This window comes from Chelonia mydas, chromosome 1 (assembly GCF_015237465.2).
Source record: "Chelonia mydas isolate rCheMyd1 chromosome 1, rCheMyd1.pri.v2, whole genome shotgun sequence".
Taxonomy (NCBI): domain Eukaryota; kingdom Metazoa; phylum Chordata; order Testudines; family Cheloniidae; genus Chelonia; species Chelonia mydas.
The window spans coordinates 326,834,054-326,860,601 of NC_057849.1; the positions used below are offsets into that span (position 1 = coordinate 326,834,054).

General features: G+C 41.0%; 1 long non-coding RNA gene across 1 annotated transcript; it reads left to right on the forward strand.

Moving 5' to 3' along the window:
- The first annotated feature begins 18,948 nt into the window (after positions 1–18,948).
- Positions 18,949–21,553, forward strand: LOC122462361. Its single transcript, XR_006284864.1, has 3 exons — positions 18,949–19,287; positions 20,300–20,439; positions 21,482–21,553. It is a non-coding gene; the product is annotated as an uncharacterized LOC122462361 (long non-coding RNA).
- The last annotated feature ends 4,995 nt before the right edge of the window (positions 21,554–26,548 follow it).

Here is a 26,548-nt window from a genome sequence, read left to right on the forward strand (position 1 = left end):
TTGGTGGGGAACTGAGTTGGGCAAAGAACTGAATGCCCAAGGGTCCAGACCCGAGTCCCAGACCTAAGGAGGTAACCCTTGCAGCTATCCGAAGACTAACCCATTATTGGACATTTGTGTACCCCAAAAGCGGTGGAATGAGTGTCTAAGCCGGAAGGCTGAGTTGCAAAAAAGGTACTGACTACCACAGGGTGGGACTGATAGTTGGGGACATCCAGAGGAAGATGACCTGTTGCATCCCCGCTTGACCACTAGGTGGCGCTGGAGGTGAGCATTTCCCTTTCACAGCCCCATATTATTTTGACAAAGAGATAGTGTCATATCCTAGGAGTCTCACAAATACAGATATTGTAGAATGTGTGTGTGACCCCCCAACTATTCTCCAAATAACTGAGGCTTTGACCTGCACGTCGGTGAGAGGCAGGGAATAGCATAGAGTAGAGGAGTCATCATCCCTCATCAACTCCATGACTGTGTGAAAATTCCCTCAGTGGAAAATTCCCCCAGTGGAGCACTGAAGAGTTTTGCAATCAGGGCTTGACACAAAAGAGGGTGGAGCAGGATTTGCCAAGTCTGCAGGTTCTATTCAGAAATCCATTCAGGGGTAATTTTGCTTCAGTGGGTTTGCTACTATACAGTTGAGGGTGTCTGTCAAAGGCAGAATGACTCACTCCAGCAAGAGGAAGAGAGGCTACAACAGATTTGTAGAGGGGTGTGGAGACAGAGTCAGACTGGAAGTTCCTTAGTGATCCACAGGACAGAGAGGTTACATCTCCTATCTTCTGCTTGGGCTTCCAAATCCCTCCCAGCTGTGTTCACACCTCACAGTCAAACTGTGAAAATTCTGTTTCTTGGGCGTCCTGTAATCCCCTTCCTGCTGTGGTATTCTTGTGGGAGGGTACAATCTGGCCCTGAGAAACCATGAAAAAAGTATTTAAAAAAGTATTTTCCAGTTTGTCCAATTATCCTGCACACGATCCTGGTCAGATAATGTGAAATAATGCTGAAATGTTGAATCCAGTGTGCTGGTTGGAAAACCCAGCTTCGGGCAATAGCAGTGCTTATATCTCAGTTATTTTCTTTTGAATGCTAGAGATTCTACACCTCAGACATACAGCTCTGTTTCCACTCCCATCCCATCAGCCTTTTCTGATTAAATGAGAGATTTGTACAACTTCTTCCAATAATGCTATGATTCTTTTCTGGCTGCTCTACAAGAAATGAGCACTCTGAAAGAGACAACATGCATGCAGCAAGGGGATGGGAGACAGCTGTTGGATAGCACTTGACTTTAATTCCTGGTGCAATTCAATAGGAACCTGACGTGTTCACGGAGTACAGAATTAGGTCCAAGAGTTCCAAATCCAGCTCTGTCACTGGTTTCCCATGAGGCATTGGGTAAATCATTTAACATCTGTTTCACCATAGTGAATATTTCTACTTACTTTCCTACCTTACAGGGTTGTTCTGAGGATTAGTTAATGTTTGTAGAACACTTTTAAAGGCATAAGACTGATATATAAGTGGCAAATGTTATAATTATTATTCCTGGGTGTATATATACACTTAGGGTTCACAGTACTGTAGACAATGAGGACGTTTGTTAGTTTTGCTTTTACTGGTACAATTGCTTCAGTATTTTGATGTTCGTGGATGTAATGCTTCTTACAGTAGCACTTCAGTGAGCTGTAGCTCACGAAAGCTCATGCTCAAATAAATTGGTTAGTCTCTAAGGTGCCACAAGTACTCCTTTTCTTATTAGATTTATCAGGACTACTACTCATGGGTACTTTTTGGAGACAGTCCAACAGGAATATTTAAGTTTAGGGATATGCAATGTTGCTTCCTATGGGAGAAAAAGCTAAATATCTGCAAAAAAGGGTTTTAGAGATATGTTTGGCACACAAAAAAGTCTTGACTTAGAATTAAACTTGCCCAGGTCCATGAGACTTGTACGTGTGTTACCTCATTTCAAAGGTTTTAAGATTTCTCTGTGTGTTTTGGCATTTAACTGACAGTTACTGTAAAAATACAGGGAAACCTTCCATTCCAGTTCTTTCAACTAAAGCTACTGTGAACTGGTTCCCAACATTGAACTCCATTCATAAAGTACCTCATAGTTGAAACTTCCTAGTAAAATGCAGAGATGTGGCTTGAGCTAGTTTTGAAAAGCACACAGATTAGAGTTGCATGTGTTATTTTTAAAGGTCTGGGTCTAAATCACAAACATGTTAGGAAAGCTCCTTAGCCGTGGGGGCATAACAGGATCTGTGCCTTCAAAGAGACCAAAGTCCCCTTTGGGGCAAGCTCTCTGCTTTTTGGTTGCCTTCTGATTTTTATGATCAATGTCCAAGAGCATTAAGAGATCCCAAAATGCAAACTGTATGTGTATCCTTGGCACTGAATCAGCATGACAGCTCTCCTGAAACTCATCTAAACAGTTCCTGGAAATGAAGATTTATATTGTTTCCCCTGCTTAAAAGTCCAAACCTGTTCTGTAGAAGACGTGGATCAAGGGGCAGGGGTGAGATAAAGCAGGCTAGAAAAAAGTAAAAGCAGCAAAGAGTCCTGTGGCACCTTGTAGACTAACAGACGTATTGGAGCATAAGCTTTCGTGGGTGAATACCCACTTCGTCGGACGCTTGTAGTGGAAATTTCCAGAAGCAGGTATAAATATGCAAGCAAGAATCAGGCTAGGGATAACGAGGTTAGTTCAATCAGGGAGGATGAGGCCCTCTTCTAGCAGTTGAGGTGTGAACACCAAGGGAGGAGAAACTGCTTTTGTAGTTGGCTAGCCATTCACAGTCTTTGTTTAATCCTGAGCTGATGGTGTCAAATTTGCAAATGAACTGGAGCTCAGCAGTTTCTCTTTGAAGCCTGGTCCTGAAGTTTTTTTGCTGCAGGGTTGCTACCTTTAAATCTGCTATTGTGTGTCCAGCGAGGTTGAAGTGTTCTCCTACAGGTTTTTGTATATTGCCGTTCCTAATATCTGATTTGTATCCATTTATCCTTTTACGTAGGGACTGTCCAGTTTGGCCGATGTACATAGCAGAGGAGCATTGCTGGCACATGATGGCGTATATTACATTGGTGGACGTGCAGGTGAATGAATCAATGATGGTTTGGCTGATCTGGTTAGGTCCTGTGATGGTGTCACTGGTGTAGATATGTGGGCAGAATTGGCATCGAGGTTTGTTGCATGGATTGGTTCCTGAGTTAGAGTTACTATGGTGCGGTGTGTGTACCTGCCTCTGGATTTTTCTACTACATGCGTCTGACGAAGTGGGTATGCACCAACAAAAGCTTATGCTCCAATACGTCTGTTAGTCTATAAGGTGCCACAGGACTCTTTGCTGCTTTTACAGATCCAGACTAACATGGCTACCCCTCTGATGTTAGAAAAAAGTAGTTCTTAGCTCCAGGGAACATTACATGCAAATTCTCCAAAGAAAAGCTTGGAAGGTTTTTCAAACATATAAGAGCAAACCTCATTTATGTTGTGGGGCAGGTGGGCAAGTGTACTCCATGAATCACAACTAGATTGAGCCACTTCATAGTCTTTAAAATATGTTCTCTCTGTGGTTCTAGCTGCATGATCTCACAGTCAAAGGTGATGCTTGTTTTGAATATCAGCCAGGCTTCAAGCCACTTGTGGTTTCAGTCAGTTTTTAACAGCAGTATGGTATAATATTGCCGTGCATCTTATTTGCATGTTTACATTGCCATTCCAAAAAATACATTAGTTAAAATTTCTGGTAACGCTATTTTAAAAAGGAATTAATAATGAGTCACATTTTGGGTCTTTAACACAGGTTGTGTTCCAAACTTGGGCCTTGGCCTAAGAGGTATGCTGAATACCAAGAAATTCCTATCAGTCTGTGGGAAAAGTCTTCCAAGGGAAGTTGTGAAGGCTCATCTCTTGGGACTTTGCAACAAGACTGGACAAGCCACTAGAAAACATGGTATAGTGAACAATCCTGGACTGGCAGGGAGAGACATTAGATACATAAGTATTTTTTTTCCACTCAAATTCTATGATAAGACTAGTTAAACTTGAAGAGTTTGGTCAGCCTATGAATTTCACTATTAGTGATAGGTTTCAGAGTAGCAGCCATGTTAGTCTGTATTCGCAAAAAGAAAAGGAGTACTTGTGGCACCTTAGAGACTAACCAATTTATTTGAGCATAAGCTTTCGTGAGCTACATCCGATGAAGTGAGCTGTAGCTCACAAAAGCTTATGCTCAAATAAATTGGTTAGTCTCTAAGGTGCCACAAATCCTCCTTTTCTTTTTACTATTAGTGATGTGTTGGCAACTTGAGGGGACTTCTCTTCATGCAGGGACACATCCTTCCTGGATTTTCTTTATAATGAATATACAGGTGCTGCCTGGGGTTCTAGGAAGACTAATGAGGAAAGGAAAAATCAGTTGAACTGGTTACTTTGTGTGTGTTTGTTGCTCTTGTGTGGGGGCCATTTGCTTGCTTGCTTTTCAGGTTTGTTTGGCAAATACTGAACTCATGGTAAAATTCCCATTGATTTCAATAGTAGCAGAATTGGGCTGGCACTGATCAATTTTGAAAAACTTCCACCTATGGATTTTGTGTGGGTTTTTTTGTTACGGAAAAACAAACTAGTACTGTATTTAAAGATAACATGTATGTTTAAAAAATGTCATGGTTTGCTCAGAGCTGGAGTTCTAGTTCAAATGGCCACAGACATCTGTTTTAATTACCAATAATATGGAGATTCCATTTCTGTTTTCATTATTCATTTAGGGAAAAGTTGAGATCATTCGGTTAGTCTTACTTGTAAACAGGGGATAGCTAGAACTTTAGGACTTTTTTTTTTAAAAGGACGGGGGTATTCACTGGCTTTTAGAAACTCTAGATGTTTTATTATCCTCTCTCTTTAATTTTTGGGTAAAGGTTTTCGTTGCAACTCTCAGATTTAGAATTTTCTACAGCTATCAGATTGCAGGCACTGTGGAAAGGAAAGTCATTATTGGGTGTTATCTATTAAAAGGAATTCAAATGGCAAATGTTAATCTGTAACACCCGGGTAGATTTTTTTCCCCTGTGTCATAAAAATACAAAACAGTCACAGTTACCACAAAGCCTCATTCACTTTCAGTGTGATAGCTGACACAAGTTAATTTCCACAAACTCTGTGTGTAAGCTGTAAAGTGCCTGAATGCTTGGATTACAAAAGGGGAAAAATAAATAACTGCAATTAAAGGATCAAACGTTGCAATGTTGTTCCTATTTTATCATGTGACTTTAGTTTCTTAAAAGCATTTAGAATGAAATCACATCAAATGAAGGTCCTTAATCCCCTTTGGAATGACAGATGACAGTCAGGTATTCTAGTGAGTAAAAACAGTGTTAATGGTTTGATTAAAGAAAGTTCCGAGAAATCTTTCCAGAGTTGCTTGTAATGTCCTGAAGGAAGTTTTAACTAACAACATTACTTGTTTGATCCAATTGCTCATTTTATTTTCCAAATGAATGTAAAGATCTTCTGTAGGTTTCTCATTTCCCATCTGACAGCATCATAGTGTATTCTACAGGAACAACTTCAGCCATGAAGCACTTCAGCAATTTATTTAAAATAAATGTATCTTTGGGGTGTTTGTGGATCATGAATACAAGATTTTAACACAGAGATAATATTCATCTTAAATTTGTAGTAATCTGAATGATGACTGTGGAGTTCAATAGGAAGCTTTTATACAACTCATTTCTAACACTTTAAAAAAAAAACAACCCTGAGCAGGATACCTCACAGTATAACCCTGCTGTGGTGGAGACTGTGTTATCTGAAAAGTCAAGGGAATCTACAGCAGTTTCCTTTGAACACCTTGTGAACCAAACTCCAGTATTCAATTCACCAGCTCCTTTGAAGCTAACCCTATGGGGTTCACCCCCATGTAACTACTAGTACAAGATAACATGTCTGGTAACACATATTTTCATTAGGTGTTGCCAGTTACTATTGTTTCTTGGTGAGTTTAATCATTTTAGAGGTATGTGAAAGTTCTGCAAATGTACTCAAAAGGTATGATTATTGCTCTCTTATCATGTCAGGTGGGTGGAAATGCTTTGTCACATTCTAACTACTACGTTTCTTTTGTGAGAGGCTTCAGCAGCTGAAGTGAGCCCAGGGTGCAGATTTTTTGTCTCTCTGAATGATTTTTTTGTTTTGTTTTGTTTCAAATTTACAAAAACGAAAACATCAGAGTTTGGGAACCTGTAACCCTACATTTTGAACAGCCTTTGATTTAGATTTGGTTCCAAGACCCACCGTTGAAATACAACCCTCACTGAGATAAAACACTGCACAGCAGTTTAGGACAGGAAGTGAAGTTAGGCAGTTAAAACCACAGCTGCAATACAGGTACCTTATTGTGTTGATTGACTGGTACTGCAGAGTTAGCCAGACTGTAATCACTAAGTGTGGCGTTTGGCCAGCGTACTGAGGTTAACACCCCTACTCTGACTAAATGTGCAAGAGCTTTAATGGTCACAAGTTGCCAAGTCCTTGCTTTTTACATCTCATCCAAAAAACACTCCCCCAATCAAAAAAAATAAAACACAGAACACCCCATTCCATAGCACAGCGCCAGCAACACCTGCTTGAATATCAGTTCAGTACGGATTTGGAGGGAACAGCGCCATCTACTGAATTACCATCACCAATTCATATAGACCTGTAGATTGTTTTTTCCCCTCTCACTTGCTGATCCAGCCCAGCGGTTGTTTAGCTTGAGAAACCTACCAGTGTCACATGAACATAGGCACCTAGGGAACTTTTGCAGCAAAAATTAAAGTGCCAAGTGAGTTTAGCACCTATAGAGTTTGGAGACACTGAGCTGGAGTCTTGTGTGCCTCAGTGGGGCCTGATTCTGGGATTTAGGCCTCTAAAGTAGCAGGCAGCTATATCCTTTTGTAAATCTGCCCTTTGTCATAGCTTTAGCTGTATTCCTTAATGGCATAAAGTGGTTTTTTTTTTAGGGCTGTCAAGTGATTAAATAATTAATTGTGATTAATCCCACAATTAAAAAGATTAATTGCACCACTAATCACGCTGTTAAACAATAATAGAATACCATTTATTTAAATATTTGTAATGTTTACTATATTTTCAAATATCTTGATTTCAATTACAACACATAATACAAAGCATACAGTGCTCACTTTATATTTATTTTTTATTACAAATACTTGCACGGTAGAAAACAAAATTAATAGTATTTTTCAATTCATCTAATACACGTACTGTAGTGCAATCTCTATCATGAAAGTTGAACTTACAAATGTAGAATTATGTACAAAAAATAACTGCATTCAAAAATAAAACAATGTAAAACTTTAGAGCCTACAAGTCCACTCAGTCCTACTTCTTGTTCAGCCAATCGCTCAAACAAACAAGTTTGGTTACAATTTGCAGGAGATAATGCTGCCCGCTTCTCGTTTATGATGTCACCAGAAAGTGAGAACAGGAGTTCTCATGGCACTATTGTAGCTGGTGTCACAGGATATTTATGTGCCAGATGTGCTAAAGATTCATATGTCCCTTCATGATTCAACCACCATTCCAGAGGGCATGCATCCATGATGATGATGGGTTCTGTTCGATAAAGATCCAAAGTAGAGCGGACTGATGCAAGTTCATTTTCAGCATCTGAGTCAGATGCCACCAGCAGATGGTTGATTTTTGTTTTTGGTGGTTCAGCTTCTGTAGTTTCCGCATCTGAGTGTTGCTCTTTTAAGACTTTGAAAGCATGCTCCACACCTCGTCTCTCTCAGATTTTGGAAGGCACTTCAGATTCTTAAACCTTGGGTCAAGTGCTGTAGCTCTTTTTAGAAATCTCACACCGGTACCTTTGTGTTTTGTCAAATCTGCAGGGAAAGTGTTCTTAAAGCGTACAACACATGCTGGGACATCATCCGAGACTGCTATAACATGAATTATATGGCAGAATGCAGGTAAAACAGAACAAGAGACATACAGTTCTCCCCCAAGCATTTCAGTCACAAATTTAATTAACGCGTTACTTTTTTAATGAGCATGATCAGCATGGAAACGTCCTCTGGAATGGTGGCTGAAGCATGAAGGAGCATACGAATGTTTAGCATATCTGGCGCCTAAATACATGGCAAAACTGACTACAAAAGTGCCATGCGAACGCCTGTTCTCACTTTCAGGTGACATTGTAAAGAAGAATCAGGCAGCAGTATCTCCTGTGAATGTAAACAAATGTGTTTATCGTAGCAATTGGCTGAACAAGAAGTAGGACTCACTGGACTTGTAGGCTCTAAAGTTTTACATTGTTTTGTTTTTTAGTGCAATTATGTAACAAAACAAGTCTACATATGTACGCTCAACTTTCACAATAAAGAGATTGCACTACAGTACTTGTATGAGGTGAATGAAAAATACCATTTCTTTTGTTTATCATTTTTACATTGCAAATATTTGTAATAACAATAATATAAAGTGAGCACTGTACACTCTGTACTCTGTGTTGTAAGAGAAATCAATATATTTGAAAATGTAGAAAAACATCCAAAAATATTTAATACATTTCAATTGGTATTCTATTGTTTAACAGTGTGATTAATCATCATTAATTTTTTATGAGTTAATCATGTGAGTTAACTGCAATTAATCGAGAGCCCTACTTTTTTTGCTTTAAGTTCACATAGGAAAATTATGAATAACGAAATCCAAAGTAAATGGACCTGAAAACAAACATTTTGTTCTTAAGATGAACTTTTTTTGTCAAAGCTATCTACAGCAAACTAAAAGTGACAACTGATAGCAAAGAGAATTGTTCCATACTTCAGTTTACCCTGCCAACTTAAGAGGAAATCAAAGACCCAGCGTGAATGCAGCTGTGGAGTTAGTTATCGTCAGGAAGTTATGGAGGCATTGGAGTGACTTGTAAGCTAAAGTTGCAAGACTGAATTTAGTCTCTGAATTTGGCACAATAACTTTTCATGGGCCAATTAAATTGTCTATCTAATTGTTTAGTGAAGTTAGTAATGAGTGCAGAGGAAACATTTTCCTCACATTTGAGTTCCTCTAACTATATAAGCACAGGGCCCAGGCTTACCCCCATTTTACACTAGCATAAATCAGGAGTAATTCTAATGAAGTCAAAGCCACTGTGTAAAACCTGAGAGAGGATAAGCCGGTCAATGACTATGTATCTGTATCTTCGTACACTCGGTCACACTTCCGTGTGCTTTGGTACCCTTAAGATGTCAAAATATGTCTAATGAAAATATTGCCTGCAGCTCACCACTTCAATATGCTTTAATAGAATCCTCAGTTCTCATTTCTTTCCAGATTTTCTGCAGTTTACAGTGGATGCGTGAAGTCAAATAGAGGAACCTGTTGTGTAAAGTTCTTACTTTACTGTGAATAACATTAGAACTGATCAAAAAATGGAATTTCCATGCCATGGGAAATACCGATATTTCAACAGGGTAGGAAGTCAAAAATACAAAATCCTTGTGAAAGGAAGTGTTTTGAGAAATTTCAGTTCAGAAATGTCAAAATGTTTTTCTTTGGGTCAGTTCAACATTAATTTGCTTCTGCCTGAGCCACCATGGTGCCTCATGGGAGTCATACTTCTGGTGTCCCTCAAGCCCCCATAGAAGTGCCTATGTATTGGGAGAATAAGTAGCTAAATAAGAAGGCGGTGAGGCTTTCTGAGTGGCTGATTCTTGATCTATTCAAGTCAAATGTAAAACTCCCATTGATTTAAACAAGATCAGGCTCTGAATTAATGTAAAGCACTTTTGACGTTGGTTGAAATCTGCTCCAGTAATGCAAAGTGTTACAGTACTCAATTTAATTTCAGAACCACCAACAAGTAATGTATAACTTGGAAAGTAAGGTCCCCAGTGTGTAATGTATGGCTATGCTTTTACTCTTCATTCCTTAGGTTTATTATTAGAAGTATTTTTTTAAAGCCCAGGAGTGCCAATCATGGGCCAGGACGCCATCATGCTGTTCAAACTCCGAACAAAAAGACGGGTCCTGCCCCAAAGAGCTTACATTCTAAGTATAAAAGATAAGATAACAGCTAGGTACAGACAGACTAATGGGGATGATATGGAAATAGACAATATTGGCCAGCAAGATAGGCTGAGGTCTCAGCACACCAGCAACTGAATCTTTGTCAAGTTTTTTTGTAGGCATTACAGCAAAGAAGGAGTCTGGTTTCTGAAGGGGGACAGTGGGTTTTTGGATGTTGAGAAGGAGCTTCTCCTAAGCACAAGAAGCAGAATGGGGGCAGGGAAGCATGAAGTTGTTTATTTTGAAAATTTAACAACTGGGTGAAGGAGGCCAGCACTGAGGAGTGATCAAAGACAGGAGCTGACCTTTCACTACTGAATGAGACATGATGGGTAGTGAAGGGCCTTGAAAGGGAAAACTAGTAGCTTATGTTTGATAAAAGAGAGATGAGGGAACCAGTGAAGAGATGCAAAGAGAGGTGTAACATGGTGAAAGTGACAGGCTAGGGAAATGACCTTTGCAGCAGCTGTACTGAATGTATATTAGCACAGCAAGATATTGCAGATTAATGAGGCCCGCGAGGATGAGATCCTGGATGAAAGTTTTTTTTTTCTTCTCTGTCATCTTAATGAGATTTGTCACCAGACACATCTGAGAGATTGTTTAAAAACCAACCAACCAAGAGATTCAGTTCAAATGATCACCTTCTCTATTGCATTTGAGAAAGTAAAACATTTGAGTGTAATCCTGCTCCAGTGTTTTAGGCCCCAACTCAGCAAAGCATTTATATGTGTGCTTAACTTTAAGCACGTGTTTTAGGTTCAAATGAAATCAATGGGACTTAAACACATACATAAAGTTCAGCATACATGTAAGTACTCTGCTGAGTTGGGGCCTTAGAAGTTCTCTTGTACCTATTCATGAAATATTTCAGAGTAACAGCCGTGTTCCCTAAACAAAGTATGAACACATAATAGACTCAGGGAAGACAAATAAAGTTACAATGCATATTCCATTACAGCAAGCCTGAAAATGGTCCTGGAAAATCCCTTTCTGGCAAGTGAAAACATTGTGCTCAATGAAAAAAAAATAGTGTTGAATTTCAAGGCATTCTGTTAACAGAACATTAAAGTAGCTCTGAGGCATATTAATGTACTAATTCCAGTAACAAAATCTTTCACAATTCTCAAAAAGAAAAGGAGTACTTGTGGGTCCTTAGAGACTAACAAATTTATTTGAGCATAAGCTTTCGTGAGCTACAGCTCATACATGTGACACCATCTGGACAGATTTTATGAACTAAAATGAGATGATGGGAACTTGAAACTAAACTGAAATAGTATTTAGAAAATATAGGAATACTGTTTCATATGAGAAAGTCTGGCCAAGATAGAATGAGGTAAGTATTTGATACATACTGTGTCTAGGGGACCATATTCTGCCTTTTGGAGGGAAGCACTTGAACATCTATATGTCATTTCCTTCCCTAGCTGTTTTAATAGCATCATTCTAATTCACAGGTGTGTTAAACACAAACATACCAACTTGCACACATTTTAAAATAAGTCGTATACTTCTCGGGAGCTTAAACTGCAGCAGTATCTTAAAAGACTGATTATGTCAGCCATCATAAACATTAGGAAGTGTAAGAGGATTAAGCCCAGGAAAAGAAGTTTTTAAAAGGAGTCAAACAAGCAGGAAGGGGATATAAGCTTTTACCACCATGTAACCTGAAATAAAAGTCAAATATAAAAACATCTTTAGAATATGGGTTGACCTAGTTTTAAGTTTACAGATTTAAGGCCTGATTCTTCTTGCAGGTTGGAGCCCGTAAGTGCATGAAGTTCAGGAAATTGAAAAATGAACAACATTAAGTGGTCCATATTGCACCCACAGTGTCTTTGATTCCTGCTGTTATGTGTGTGTTGAAGTTTAGACAATGGGTGAAATCCTGGCCTCCCTTTGACTTCAGTATGGCCACGATAGAATTGATTATATGCAAAACAGGCAAATGAACATCAATGCGAGACTCTTGTGCTTTTCATTTGCTAACAGTTGTGCATTTGAAGTTGTAACCTTCATAGGGTATTAGTTCTGAAAATTTGCTAAATCAGACAGTGAATGACATTACCAGACAATACCATGCTACTACTAAGATGGCCCAGTGCTTGAACAAGATCGGGTCATTGATGAGGAATAGCTGGTTGAAATGAAATACGGAGGAGAGTTTGGACATGAAAGCCAGCCCACCCATGTAGGAGGTGTGCAGCATGGATGAGGCAGGAGATTTGCTAAAGTTTGAATTAGGTACAACCCAAACAGAGAGAAATCGTGGGGAGCAGATGCGGAGGACTCAGACTGTGCCCATAAGGACTAAGGACACAATCAGAACCCAATAGGGCCCTGTGAGGAGGAACTGGACCTTGAGGAAACAAGGGAAGCATGGGTATCTCCAGCCCTACCCCCTGTTATGTAGGAGCAATCAGCCAAGGAGCAGCAGGTGACTCTAAATGAGAAAGAGCATCTGCTCATCATGGTCAGCAAACTGTAAGGGGAGCTGGAGAGTGTTCAGGTCCAGACCACACAGAAACAAGTGTATTGGGGAATTGGGTACAGATGCTGATCTTGTCCTGAGACAAGACGGGCAAGGTTCTAAGAGGGTGAAACAGGGTGGCTACCCTGTTAAGAGCCAGCAGCCTGGAGCCCAGCCAACTCCACTTACAGGGAAACACATCTGAGCAGGGATCAGCTGATTCCCTATAAGAAGCAACAGGGGGTAGGGCTCAGAGAGTTGCAGGCACTGCTGAAGATAGGAGGCCTGGCAATAGCCTTTGAAGAAAGAGCTTGAGGGCAGAGACTAAGGCCAGCAGGGTAATTGACTTACACAGTTCCCATTTTTGGTTTGTTGTTTCCTGGAAAATAAATAGAGCCCTGCCAGAAGGGCTGGCAAGTCTCCTCTGTAGTGAGTGGAGTTGTGTAGCCCTGGGAGGGGGACACTGACTGAGGGGCATTGCAGACCCACTGAGGCAGAGGCCACACTACAGTGCCACACTTCAATCCATAGCTCAGGAGTGCTCCTGGATCCCTCACGGGTGGTAAGGTCTTATAGAGCAGCATCCACATATAATGCTTTCTGCCATCTCGGGGGAGGCTAGGAGATTCTGTCCCATCCTGACAAGCAATGACCTGACCTCAGTTGTTTATGTCTTCATCACCTCTCAGCTGAGCTACAGCAATGTGATATACATGGGCACGAAGCCTTTAGTGCTCCGGAAATTCCAACCAGTATAGAATGCTACCACACATCTCCTTAGAAACAGTTCCTATTGCAAGCATATCAAACCTACCTTCTGCTCCCTGTACTTGTCTCCTTCAGAATCTTAAATTGAGGTCTCAGTCCTTATCTTCAAGGCACTTAATGGGCTGGGCCCATGGTATCTAAAAAACTGACTAATGCTCTAGGATGAACACTGTGATTGATATCTCTGCTCCTCTGGTACTGGGGAGCTTTCTACAATAAGGGTAAAGCACAGGAGACAAAGCTTGCTAAGGGGGTAACCAGGTGCAAACAATATGCAATGACCCTTCAAGGAGTGGAGCTTTATTGTACCTATGAGCAACAAACAGCTGTCAGTCATCCTGCCACTCACTTAAAATGCAAAGGATGGCTGTCAGAGTGAACCTGTCTTCAGCACCCTTCTGGGGCAGAATAGATGCACCCACCTCAGTTTCCCCTTTCAGGCATCCCGAGGACTCAGCAACATCTCTTGTGCCTAAATAATTCCCCTCCTTGCTCCAGTTTATTACAAAAACATAATTTAACATAGTCCATAACAGAAGTCATGCCAATTAATGTCACGGGAAGCGGAGAATGGAAACAGTCAAAACAAAACAAATGGATTTAAAATGTTGAACCAATATTCCAAGGAAAGACTTTCAGTAATAGTCCTTCTCTGCTGTTAGGTAACTTGAGTGCAAATAAACTCTAAAGTAGTTTCCACATGATTACTTGTATCCATTCTGTACACCCCACCACTTTCCATACTACTCAGAATAATGGGACCAATCCTAAATCAATTTTTAGCAGAGCTCCGTTGCAACCAATAGAGCTAGGCCAATTTATAGCAGCCGAGGATTTGTCCCAACAGGGTACTGTAACAGGCCAGGTAGCTGAAGTGCCCTAGCCTGTGGCCTATCATCTTCTGTGGTAGGCTCCCCCATCCAGGTTCCTCTAGAGTTCTACCCTTCTGGGCTCACTATTGTCCTCAAAGCCCCAAATATTTAACTCAAATATCTTCTATTCCCTCCTGGGGTCTATCTTCAGGCCAGGCTTTCTGGCCAAACAGTGATAAATAATGCTATCAAACCACTCACACCCCTACCTACAGGGCTTGGAATTCCAGTGTCTCTTCCTATTCCTCTCAATCCCTCACCCTGTTCTCAGGGCATTGGCTCGAGTCTTATCCCTTCCCAGTGTCCACCACAGGAAATAATTCTCCCCTGCAGCTTCTCCAAAACCCCTTACCCCTGATTTTCACCAGCCACCTCCCCAGAGCCTTCTCTCATTTGACTGCCCTGTACTTCCTGTTTTAACTTCCTTCCTCAGCTACCATGTGCCCTCCGGGTGTATCAGGCCAATCCCCTCACTGGATGTACACTAACTCTTTCCTAGGCTGATATTCCTTACCAGCCCCACCCATGGCCACTCACCTCAGGTAATGGCCTGTATCCCCTTAAAGGGCCCAGTCACCCTGTGACTGGTACATCTTTCAAAGGCATCCAGTGGGTTAAGCTTTGTAGTCCAAAGTATCAAAGAGAGAACTAGGCAAAATTTAAAGCTCTTTCTTCCTGCCACACAATTTCACTCTAAATCCCCATTCATAAAGAGAGTAAATGCATGTCACAGAAGCTCCCCTTTTCAACCTTTCCTCACACATCGCATCTTTACATATGGCTTGTTCCAATTTCCGTTGAAGTCCATTGGTTTCAGTGAGAGTTAGGTGAGAGTCTTAAAATAGATGCTGAACAGACAGCAGGGAATTTAGATCAGTCCTTTATGAACAACATGCATTGTAGTCTGGCACTCTTGAGTGAACACTTCTCTCCCCTCCTTCCCTCAGGGGATCTAATGGCAAGCTGGCCATCTGTCCACAAAGAAGAAAGCTTTGATAAATGTGAACAATTCAGCTTTTATTCAAATTTGGAGAATTCTCCGCATTAATGTGAAGTACCCTTAGAAAATCTACCATGACATTTTTATGGATGGAGTCCTTTTTGTAAGTTTAACGTTTGAAATGTAATTTATGGACTACGCTTAATGCTTAAAGGGAGTCATTTGAGCCAGGTATCGTAGAAAAGAAACTGTGGTTCATAAACATTAGAGTTCTGAAATCTGCCAGTTTTTACTTTCTGCTTTAGCGAATGACTGACTTCTTAATTAGAAACAATTCTCTTGCTTCTAAGATCTGATGGTTGACCAAAATGAGCAATAGCAAAAAAGTAAAATAGCTCATTGTGGTTATAAGTATATTCTTTGATATAAAATTAAATTCAGCATGCATGGAAAAACATGCATAATAAAACAATATTTCTCTTACTGGTTCCTTTGTCAGTCATGGTTCATTCTGTCATCCAGTTTTACAGGAAGAATTAAGAATTAAGTATTTATTTCAGGCTCCACACGATGCTGTCATATATATGGTGATGTTGTGTCACAGTGGTATAATGCAACACCTGGAGATGGAAAAGTGAGTTGATTTTATTGTTTCAGATGGAGATTTGTGTAACCCTTCTGCCCGTCAGAGTTGGCAGCAACAAGGGCCGGGTTCAATATCTAGGGGATCCATTCCAATAACACAATGCAAACCGGCTAGAGCCCCCACCCAGTGACCTGGGACAAATATATACCACCCCCCGGGCACCTCCAAGAGGCAATACTTCCCCTCTCGCAAGCACATAGTCTGAGTGTAGCAAAAAGCCTCTTAATAACAGAGAGAAACAATGTGGCATTATGTTGGGGAAACACCACCAACAGGATTCATAACACAACCCATGAGCAAAAAAAAACCCACCCCAAGCAAATTGGGGCATGCCCCTTTCCCTTTGGTTCTTGAGTCCAGCAACCCCAAATCACCCAAAGTCCCAAAAGTCCAATGACCCAAAAGTCTCTGTCCCTGGTCAGGGCAGCCCCAGAGTTCGAAAGTTTATCTGTGGAGCTTTACCTCCCAACCTCGGTGGAGATGGGACGGAGGTAAGAGGCACCTTACATGATCTGAAGCTGACCGCTCCATAGCTTCGCTCTGCTCCACCAGCTGCCCCACGAACTCCTTCGCTCAGCTCCGCTCCCCGACCCACAAGCAGCTCCCGCCATCCACAAACTGCTCCGCATCCCACCAGCAGCTCCTGCCGTCCTACGAACTGCTTCACCAGCCTGTCCACAAGGCACTCCAGCCGTCCCGCAAACTGCTCCACAATATATCTTCAGGCTCCCCCACTACTTAACACAACACTCAGTGATTTCAGCTCTTAGGTGAATTCAGCTTGTAGTAGCGGAGCCCCAGTGCTGGTGCACTGTTAGCCCAAAGTGAGCTCAGCAGCCTGTAACTAGACTTCTAACGAAATCAAAATTAGCTCTGATATTCCACAGTGGAGAGAGGAGGAAGTGCAATTAGCATGTAAGGCCCTCACCAAGGGGCCCATACCACCAAGTATTAATACTTGTCCCCAGCCCCTCTCAATTCACAGAGTTTTGGAACCCATGACCCTTGCCTAGCGAGTGCTACTTAGTTGATGGTGAATCCCTCCATCATAATAAAAGGCCAAGTACAGTTCCAAGCACAATTCCCATAATCAGGGTAATAACAATTTATTCTTCCTGCCCCAATAACAGAGACACTGGGGATCCCACAGCAGCCAAAGTGACCATTTGGGCAGCTATGGCCTCATTCTAGGTGGGGTGGGTGTGCCTATGCAAATGAGATCGGCCCCTGAAGTTCTTTTCCACAACTTGCCACACCTCACCACCAGATGTCAGGGTGGAGCTCATCCTGACACTGCTTACATTTGCAAAATTAACTGAAAACTGGCAATTGTGGCTGGGTCTTTCCTCACATTTTTCAGATTAATTAGAACCAAAATCAAAATAAATATTGGGTGTGTTAGTCCCACAGAAAATAAACAGCAATGGACACTGATGATATCAGAGAAGTTCCTTCATTTTTGACTTATTTTCTTTGCATTCTGCCTATTGGCTGTTTGCAGCAACTCCATCTTGCCCCCTCTGTTGCAGTCTCTTTACCTCAGCCTGACTCCTCATCTGCCCTCTTACCCTCCTCTTCTCTCCTGCCCTCTCACCCTCACCCTCTTCCCTTCAGTGTCCCTTCACTTTTCTTTCCATTTAACTAAATCCTACCACATTTTATTTATATCTAATGGATCCACCGTGACATTTGCTGCCATCACATTGTTCACTCAGCACTAGGGTGGCCATATTTCCGAAAGGGAAAATGGGACACTGCATGGGGCTGGCCCGAGCCCTCCTCCCCGTTTGGGGTGGTCCAAGCCCTGCCTGCCTCCACCTGAGCCCTGCCTCCCCCTGTGCGGGCTGGCATCACCATTCAACCTCCTCCACACATCCCACTTTTTTGACAAAGTGGGCATTTGTCCCATTTGCTGTTGCCAGCTGAGCACATTGGCAAGAGCAAATGGGACAAATGCCATCTTTTGCCAAAAAGTCAGGACAGGGCTTAAAAAAGGGACGGTCCCAGCCAAAACAGGACATATGGTCACCCTACTCAGTACGTATGTTGTACTCTTTTCCCCTACCCTGAGTCTATCTTCTCTGTTTTGAGTGTAAGCTCATTGAAACAAGGACTGTCTAGTACTCTGTTTTGTGTAGTAACTACCACAATGGGGCTCCATTCTTAGTTGGTCTCTAGGCACTACCATAGTAAACATGATTATTAATAGATTGTATGCAGTGTTGTACTGGGTTGATCCCAGGATGTTAGAGAGGCAAAGTGGGTAAGGTGATACTTTTTATTGGACCAACTTCTGTTCATGAGAGAGACAAGCTTTGGAGCTTACACAGAGCTCTTCTTCAGTTCTGAGAAATGTACTCAGAACATCACAGCTAAATGCAAAGTGGAACAGATTGTTTAGCACAAGTACTCCTTTTCTTTTTGCGAATACAGACTAACACGGCTGCTACTCTGAAACATATTTCAAGGGACCTTCAAGGTGAAATGGCCAGTTAACACCTCTCTAGCCATAAAGAGGGGAAAGGAGGGTGCTGGGGGGGTTGGAGGGTTTTACAACAATCTATAATCTACTAACTCCTCCACCACCACACTTTTGCTTCCCCCACCCCTCCTTTTCCTCCTGTGACTGGAGAGGCGCTTCACTGATCACTTCACCATGAAGGTCCCTTGAAATATGTGTTAATTACTCATGCTAAACGATCTGCTCCACTTTGTAGTTAGCTGGGACACTCTGAGAACATTTCCCAGACCTGAAAAAGAGTTGTGAAAACTTGAAAACCTGTCTCTCTCTCACCCACAGAAGTTGGTCCAATAAAAGATACTACCTCATGATTGATAATCATGATTAATAAAACAAAACTGTTTTGATGAATTCTTATGAACTGACATGGCTGAGTTTTGCACAGCTCTGCTAGTAGGGCATTGAATACTTCCTTCCTGCACTGCTGCAACATTGACCAATAACACTGTTTTATCCTAGCCAGCTTTTGAATTCCTAGGGCCAGATTCAGACATGGTTTAAGCAGGTGCAGCTATTTTGAATTTGCTTCCTGTCACAGGCTGAGCTTGGGATTCTAGGTCATGTAGCCCAGTAATCATGGGAATTGTAGACTGCTGCAGAAGCATGCTGGGGATAAAAAGGCCTGCTTTCCTCAGCTGAGCAGAGAATAGGGAAAAGGTAGGGTGTGTTGGAGGCAGAAATTGTTTAGGTAAGGAAGAGACTATGAAAGGACTAAAGTGCTCATCTTTCCAAGGGGAAAGAGCTTAAAGAAGAAGCCTGCAATAGAAGCCTGAGAGGAAATTATAGGTGGAGCTGGCAAAGTCATTTGGGAACTATGCATGAAGAGTAGTGAGTCTCTGAGAAAAGGAAGGAAGATGCTCCCAGGTCCAGATAGGGAGGGGAGGATTGTTTACTGCTGAAGGGGGAGACTTTGGTTCAGAGGGCTAAATTGGCCAGTTAATGAGAAAACTGGTGCACTGGCTGACTATGGTAATAAAAAAGTAAGATGCACTCTTATGCTACCACTTCAAATCTGAATTTAATCCACAGTGCTTTTATCTCTAGAAGCTCCCTTAACGTTCTGGATATCTTGATAACAAATATTTTCTTAAATATTCTCTACTTACTCATTTTTACAATATCCTGAGCATATTTAATGCTTCCTACATATTTGCCTTGTTATCATATCCTCTAAGCTTTTTTTCTTCAACCTGCATGTATTACATTCTGTTGATATCCTGTCCTAGTTCAAGCCTTTTAATTGTTCTTTTCAGGCTCTGGGCTAAGATCAAAATTAGAATCAGTTAAGTAGCATCTATGTCCTCTGTCTTGGAAGGACTATTATATATTACACACCTCCCTTTCAGGGAGATGGTTTTTGATCCAATAAGTCAGTGGTTCTCAAACTGGGGTTTGGGACCCCTTAGGGGGACACATAGGGGGTTGCAAGCTGTCAGCCTCCACCCCAAACCCTGCTTTGCCTCCAACATTTATAATGGTGTTAAATATATTTTAAAGTGTTTTTAATGTATAAGGGGAGTTGCACTCAGAAGCTTGCTATGTGAAAGGGATCACCAGTTCAGAAGTTTGAGAACCTCTGCAGTAGGTCTTTTCAGTCTTTACTTGGATTTGAATCCTTTTAGCATTTGTGTATCCTTCTTTGGATTCTTTCTTTAACTTAACTGTTTAATTTTGGGCTGTTCCCTATAAAACAAATGCAGTCATATGACCCTATAAAGACTATAAAAATAACAATATAGTATGAGAATATAAAGTTTGAGAGAGAGTATCTGTGCTAAAACCAAGAAAAAGTTACCTACAAATCCTACAGTTTATTATTCTAACCTGGGTGATACAGCACCACAGATGAGTCTCATAAGTAGTAACTTGGGGAAGAAGGAGGAGAATAAGTGTATATTCAAGCTAACTAACTTGCATTCATACTCAAACCTTACATACACTGTATTTCTTTCAACCACAGAAAAATGACAACTTATTTTTCATCGTTTACAGTGTTCAGCACCCAAGGGGCTAGAGGAGACCAGGAGCTGGGGACAGAAGAATAAGCTCTCTCCCTCCCCACCCACACTGCGTGTAGATAGAGAGAGAGAGAGACCTTTTGTCCAACAATGTTATTGGTTATTCTCCTAAAGGTCAGATGAAAAGAGGTCATGACATTCTTTGCTAATGCACAATAAAAGCCTGCCCCCCCCCCCCACCCATTGAAGTTAATGGGAGTTCTGCCATCAGCTATAATGGCATCAGGACCAGCCCCTGAGTGAATGTATGTCCCAGTGTCCTGCTGAGTTTTATTTATTTTTTATAATGCTGCCTCCGGCACTGAGGTGTTTACATGGTGGGCCCATTTAATCCTGTCATAACACCATTGAAGTCAATGGACTCTAACAAAAGTTGAATTTGCCCAGTATTTCTTCAATAGTACAAATATCTATGGTGAAATCCTGGCCTTATTAAAGTGGGATCCTTGCCAGTGATGTCAAAAGAGTGAGGATTTCACCAATTGAGCTGATCACCCAATAACTTATGGGCAGGGTGACAGAAAAAAAATCCCCAAAAATATATGTTATGAATATTTTACCATATATAGAGCTGGTTGAATAATGATGAAAAAAATACTTGTGATAAGTATTGAATAAACTATTCATGAATATTACTTGAACTTCTAGTACTATACTGTGACACTCTGTACGTAAGGGGGACATCTTGCACCCCCTGTTCATCCTTATAATATGATTGTGTGGTATTCAATACAAAGTTTGTCATGTCAGGTATCTTTGGAAGGCTCATAATGCACTGAGCATTGTTGTTACAGTAATGTTATAGGCTGTAATTTCATATATATAGTTATGAGGCTGAAAATGTGTCCTCATTGCTTAAAACAAGCCCAGACAAAACTCTCCAGGAGCAGGGGGGCTGTTCACACCTCATCAGGGTATGTATGGACAAACCCAGCCCAGCCTCACAGGAACAAAGGACACTGGCCTAGGCAGCAACAAAGGATCTGTTGGACTCTCGAGTGAGTCATCCCCCTTCCCTTGGTCAGTTTGGGACTACAATGAGGTAATGCTCATCTATCTCTGAAGGGGGGAGGGGTGCAAAGCCAAGAGGGAAGAAAGAACATGATAAAAGGGAGAGATGTTTGCCATGCTCTCTCTCTTCCACCTCCATCTACAGACATCACCACCAAGCATCTGAAGCGCTAATCAAAGGGGAGAGCCTAGCTGAAGGACAACCAGCTAACCTGTGGTGAGTAGCATTTAAGTTTATAAGGGCACTGAAAGTGATAAGATCATCTTAAAATGCATATTGCTTTTATTTCATTTGCCCAAATCTGACTTGTTGTGCTTTGCATTATAATTGCTTAAAATCTATATTTTGTAGTTAATAACTTTGTTTGTTTATTCTACCTGAAGCAGAGCTTTTGGTTTGAAGCAAGTCAGAGACTCCCGTTGGGTTAACAAGCCTGGTACATATCAATTTCTTTGATAAATTGATGAACTCAATCAAGCTTGCAGCGTCCAGTGGGCATAACTGGACTCTGCAAGGCGGAGGTTCCTTGGGTTGTGTCTGGGACTGGAGATATTGGCTAGTGTCATTTGGTTGCACAATCTAGGCAGCAGCTGGCCAAAAGTGCTCACTCACGTAGCTGGGAGCAGCTTACATGCCAGAGGCTGTGCGTGAACAGCCCGAGAGTGGGGGTTCTCACCGCAGAGCAGGGTAAGGCTGGCTCCCAGAGTCAAGGATTGGAGTCACCTAGCAGATGACCGGTCCAGATAAAACCAGGAGAACATCACATATACTACCTGTGAGCTAGTATATGTGCTTTGAGCTAGTTGAAACTTTCTGTTTAGAGACTCGGTTTCTCAGAATCCACAGCCAGTATGTTCATCTAGCTCAACACAGTATGTGAAGACACTTGAACCTTATTTTTTTCTTCTTACTTATACTGGTGTCAGGTAAGGGATCATTCCTGATTTACTCTAGCATAAGTAAGAGCAGAATCAGAACCATTTACTTTCATCTTTCTACAGGTGTAATTACCTTTGTGTTTCTCCTTCTTTTTGGTGGGCCCCAGTAAACCTCAGGAATGCTGAGATCTTAGTGTGTGGGTCATATTCTTCTCTAAAATTACTAGAGATCCTGGCATGTTGATCATAATGATGCTACTAAGATGGTATTAACTCCCATTAGATCCTCTCCCCTCTGCTGGGTCTCAGGCTCCCTTCTGCTGGGTCTCAGATCTGATCGGTACAGCTACTGGTCCTGATGAGCAGCCCTAGCTGTGAGGTGTCCCCCCACTTGCAAGGTTGAGGGTCTGAATCCCATTCTAAACACTGCCATGGCCCTCACCAGTGTAGTGTCTGATGACCTGTTTCAAACCTACTCTGCACTCCTCTCCGGACCCACAGATGAGAGCAGGTAGAATGCTCAGACTCCATGTCTTCAATGGAGTCATATCACTTTGGCATAAATTTATTCCCCTTGGCATGTTGTACCTCAGAACTGGAGAGTATAAGCATGTGTAACTTAATGCTCTGATTCATATTTACCATGTGTTTTAGAAAAAAATCTGTCTAATTCTAAGTGTCTGTGCAGGCAAGACTCAAAATGAAGACACCGGGAGTTTAAATTGCATAAGAAGTGGATACTTTTTTGGCTTTAGACATTGTCATTGTAGCTTGTAAGGTACTGAAAACAACAAGGTTTTGAATGTAACAGTAGCTAAGGTAAACTGCAGCTTGGAGTGCATTTGTGTATGTTTGTGATTTTAAGAAACACTTGGATGTTGCCCAGGGTATTGTGCCTTTAGGCCTTTGGCTCTGTATGACGGTTTATTTATCCAGCCACTGGACTCAGTTAACAAAGCCTTGAAAAGAAGAAACTTCTTTCCTGTGTGACTAATTCTGTTTGGAATCAGCAGATACTCTGGTAATTTTTGTGACAATAAAGAATTGGGATACAAATGAAACTGAAGAGGGCCTGATTCAGTCTGGACAGAGAATTGTTTTTTGTGGTTTCTGCAATCCAGGAGCCAGACATATCTTGTATCAAATCAGATTCAGAAGTAGAACTGTAGTTGATAAACTATGATTTATATGCTGTTCAACTCTAGAAAACATTTTTAAATTCTTGTATGTCGCCTATCTATCTTATTGTCTCTGACTCCTTATATTTAATCAGTGTCATATGGGGGAAAAAAACTAGTTACATTTTCCAACAGACAAAGCCTTTCTTTATTGGTAAATGGTAAACACCTATTTTTTCATGGTTTGTATGTATAAGAACATCTTCTGTATTTTCCACAGTGAGCTGTAGCTCACGAAAGCTTATGCTCAAATAAATTGGTTAGTCTCTAAGGTGCCACAAGTACCCCTTTTCTTTTTGCAAATACAGACTAACACGGCTGTTACTCTGAAACCTTTCTTTATACAGTTTATTACAGATGAAAGGATAATCGAATTGGCTGTCAGCTAAATCTTTGGATCCAATCCTGCTAACCCTTCATTCATATGAGTAACCCCAAAAGGTTACACTAATGAGTAAGCAATACTTTGTATGAGAGTGAAGATTCACAGCACCAGGTCCTTTGCTTTACATCTGTATAACAGCTTAGTCTACAACACCAACAACATTGTATACTGCAATAATTGACATATATGTTGTAGTCTTAAATCATTGGGATACTTAAACACTTAAATAATGTTAAATAGGAAGTGCAACTAGGGAGCTAATTGCGGGTCAGTTAAACTGGAAAAAAAGTTCTTAAGACATTTCCAAAACTAATTTAAAGTTTTTGCTAAATTTTAGCTAATTTTGCTAAAATCACTCAGTCCAGTGAATCATTCTGCCAAATGCTAACTTTTTCACATTTCCTATAAGGAAGTATTATAATTTTTAATGCTGCTTTATTTAATGGAATGAGGTTAATTATCTTCTCTCCCTTCCCGCCTCCTTCTCCCCCTCCCCATAGAGAAATATTTTTCAACCTCACTCAGATATCCTCCACTAGATATCAGGATATCAGTGACTACTTCTACTTTAATCAGCAGACATATAATTAGATATCTCAATCACCGACTTCCCTATACCATTGTAAATGGTTTCATATTCTTGATTGTTGTGACAAGGCCACACAAAAAGTGGAACCAGATTGACAGTACATTTAGAAAAAAATTATTAAAACATTTTCCTTTTGTTTATCATGTGGTTTGGGCTGAATATTGTGAAATGTGGGTCTACCTTATAAATTAAGTCTATGTGAAATTGGCAAACTCTCTTATCCTAAATATGAAATGATTTGTGGCGGTGGTGAGCTGTCAGTTTCAAAAGGTTCCATTCAGATTCTTATCCACATGTGTCTGGAATAAAGGCTGGAAATCTCAAATCTTCTCCCAAAATACGTAGTACATCCTGGTTTCAACCAAGCTGAAGACAGCCTTTCTTACAGTTTCAGTTGAAGATGTACTCATTAATCAATCCAACCACAAGGATTTAAAGAACCCTGAGCTCTGTGGAAGTTTAGATGCAGATCCAAACTTTGCAACTTGGCCATGTAGCATCCATGATGATCTATCCACGTCACCCCACTGAGGGCAAAGTTAAACAAAAACTAAAATTCATGACTCCAGGGTCTGGAGCTTTAAGAAAAACACAAGGATCATAATAAAATCAAGAGATGGCAACATTCAATTTCATTGACATTAATAACATTGATAAAACCCTAATCTGAAGGCCTGAACTGGACTACAGGGCCAAACAGTCCTGGCAAGGAGTTATTCCACACTTATTCCAATGTCGCTAAAAGTAGAATTTGCCCTGGAGAGCGCAGTTTCATGTGTTTATCAAAGTGATTGATTTAACAGAAACAGTAGACAAGTATTCAAGTAAGCAAGACTCAGCAGGCAGTATTTTGGAAGGTACTGTCTGTGTCTCTTCAGAGCTGGGATTAAGCTTTAGGAATTTATTCATGAAGACTGAAGAGGATTGCAAAGATGAAGATTCAGAGCCCAATTTATCTTGAGTTACTAATGATGAAAACCTTTCAGGTTTGGGACAAAGAGGAAGAAGATGTCTCCAGAGCTTAGTTTACTGTAATGGGAATTTTGCATTAGTATTGATGGTCTGTAATATAAATGTGCATAATTAGGTTTTTTTCGAGGTAATGTAGCACACTGTTCAGTGCCTGTGTGTGTGTGCCTTCCCCTTCATCTCCCATGAATCTGAGACACAGAATAGCCAGCTGATTCTGCTCATGGCTAATAGATTTGGTTCTCTGTCTGAAACAACAGACAGTACTGAATGTCTTGGGTTCAAACTTGGCTGACAGCCTGTAGTGTAAATTTGTTTTAAAATTTTCTGATCTTTTTCAAAATAAAATTGGCAAAAACTATGTTTCCACAAGAAGTCTTGATTTCAACAAGACATTGTGTTTCAACAGAAAATTTATGATGTAGATATCAGTCTACTTATAACTGGGCTGAGCTCTAGACTCACTTTAAACTGGCCAAACAGCTATTGGGAGGGTTTCCTCTCTGCTTAGCTCTTTTTGCCGGTGAAGTGTTATTGACTCTTTTAGCATCTCCAGTACTTAATGAGCGGGGGTGGGGGGGGGGAATTTCTTCTGAGATCTGGAGAAGCAACCATCATTTGTCTAGGGTACCTATTCTGGCAGGATTTTTTTTTAAAGGCACCATTTACTGTCCTTGGTTTCACTGAGTTACTTATGATATTACCTAATTACTGTTATGGTTATATCCACTCTTTTAAAGCCAATCACTGGTGACTGGAACGATGTGATAGACGGCTAAAACTGTATTATAATGATCAGCCACTAGGTGGCAATGTGTGTGACATACCTTACCTGAGCTGGTAACATCTGGCAGTGCAATAAAGTGTCTTAAAGAAAACATCTCTTGTATCTCTCTCTCCATGATGGAAGCTTTGTACATAGCATAAGAGCGGCCACACTGGGTCAGACCAATGGTCTATTTGGTCCAGTATCCTGTCTACCAACAGTGGCCAATGCCAGGTTCTTCAGAGGGAATGAACATAACAGGTAATCATCAAGTGATTCATATCCTGTTGCCCATTCCCAGCTTCTGGCAAACAGAGGCAAGGGACACTTCAAACATGTTTTTGCATCCCTGCCCATCCTAGCTAATAGCCACTGATTGGATCTATCCTCCATGAACTTATTACTTCTTTTTTGAACCCTGCTTGACCTTCTCAACATCCTCTGGC